Source organism: Eupeodes corollae, chromosome 3, assembly GCF_945859685.1.
Source record: "Eupeodes corollae chromosome 3, idEupCoro1.1, whole genome shotgun sequence".
In the NCBI taxonomy this organism is placed as follows: domain Eukaryota; kingdom Metazoa; phylum Arthropoda; class Insecta; order Diptera; family Syrphidae; genus Eupeodes; species Eupeodes corollae.
The window spans coordinates 81484834-81487089 of record NC_079149.1 but is presented as its reverse complement, the minus strand read 5'-3'; positions in this window follow the sequence as shown (position 1 = coordinate 81487089).

The following is a 2256-nucleotide window of genomic DNA, read 5'->3' as shown; positions in this document are numbered from 1 at the left end:
GGAATATTGGAATTGAAAATTGGAAGGACATTAAAGATCTCTTCTTTTCCAATGAAAAACATTGTATTTTTGTTGTTCCTACAGCAATTAAAGTAACCGTCCAAATCCAAAAATAACCAAAAGTTTTGAAATACTGAAGGTATTCATGGAACAAGATAAATTTCCGAGTTATATTAATTTAAAATTTTCAGAAAAACATTTTCATGAATGAAATTATGGTGGAATTTTAAGATTTGTGAAGTTTAATTTTAATCTTCTTCTTTTTTTTTGGTTACGATTTATGTTTTATCAAAATTTTAAACCAGCTTCAGATTTTACTGTAAAGTGTCAAATTAAAGTCGAACACTGACTTTTTTGTGTTTGTCAGATTTATCTTTTCAATATTCTCTATAATTCCGTGAAACTAAAGATATGATTCATTAAATTCACCATCGAGCAAAACAGTGTCACTCCAGCATTAAAGGCCTGGAACTGGAACCAATTGAGCAGTTTATAGCTACTGGAAGGTGTTCTAATTTGCCGGCAACAGCACCTAATACCCAGTTTACAAGGAGAATTAAATCGGATTTAGCTCCAGATATACATAGATCGGATTGAAATAGGATTATGGCTAAAACACAAACACGCTTCAGCTTCGGCTTCGCCTAACGTTTACGAGTTCAGCCATAGGAATTCAATGCATGCTATCACAATCTAGCTTCGACCTCACGTTTCGTTTGACAATCATAAGAAAAAGAACGTAATGTGACTCTGAACATTTGCTTTGTCTGACAGCTCATCAGCTGTAAAAAAATGTCAACAAACAAAATATTCGCTCTTTGGGGGGATGAAATAATAGAAATGTCATTCAAAGCAACCTCGAAGCAGGCCTAACGTAACGCAGACGAAGCCAAAGCTGAAGCTTGCATGTGTTTCAACCATAACTCGATCCGATCTCACAAAATGAGGTGAATCGAATCGAAAATTGTTTTGTAAACCTGAATCAGGTTATGGGTGTGTGAGGTTTTGCTTGTGTCATGTTTTACCTTTCTCGATTGTTTGCAAATGATTTTATTTTGGTGCGTGTTTGTGTTTTAATCATTATTGAATTTGAATTTTGAAACTACACAATTCGTTATTTTGTATCTGTATTTAAGTTACTTACAAAACAGTACTCATACAAAAAAAAACGAATGTCATTTCGATTCAATTTCAATTCGATTCCTCGATCCACTGAAGACGTATACCTGGTATCGAAATTTCAATTCAATTTCGATTCGATTCTTCGATCTACTTTTACAAACAGGGTAAAAACGAGATGAATCGAATCGAAAATGGTTTTTTGTATACCTGAAACGAGTTATTGGTGTGTGAGGTAGTTCTGTCTGTTTACACAATTTAAACATGACATTAAAAAATTAGATTAGATTTGGATTTTTATTGGTTCATATTTTTTTCTTTTTAGAGATTGAATACAATATTTAAGATACATTTAATGGCATTTTCCGTCTGCAAATTTAAAAGTTATCTAACTAACTTACATGAAAGTTAAGAACTTAAGGCATTTATAGAGCTCTATGTGTATCTCACATGTTAAATTTAAGAAAATGTTATCCAATTTTGGTTAAACAATTGATCGCGTTATTTATTTATTTTTAATTCTCAAATAAGCTTGTTAAACTTGGTAAACATTTGAAATGTAACTTCTTTTATAATACAGACAAAATAATAGGAAACGGGTCACATTTAATTAATTTTCTGGATTGAAAATCTATGCAAATTGCCATAAAATATAACTTTGGGAGATCTAACTTTTATAGAAATTTCTGGTTACCCTTTTCAGTAGTTATCAAACAAGTTTGAATCAACCCTAATGCAAACTAAGGTTAAAAGAGCATGTTAAGCAGTGCATATTATTTTCATTTATTTTGAAGAAAGATCCTTTAACACATTTATGCCCAATTTCATAAACAACTTTTAAACATTTAACAAGATTTTAAATTGTTAAATGGGATATTTTGGTTTCACCAAGCGTTTTTAAAGTAAATACGTTTTTAAACCCCTTTTAAAACTAAATGCCCGTTTTTGGTTCATTAAATTTTAAAAGTGTCATTAAAAAATGAAAATGACAGGTTGACAGCTGATGTTTTACTTCGTAAAATGTTTATTCTTAATATATTTAGATACGGAATGAATAGGTTAACCAATTCAACATTGCATTACTATTTATAATATTATTTGTATGATTTTAATTTTTAATTCGAATATTTGATTCGT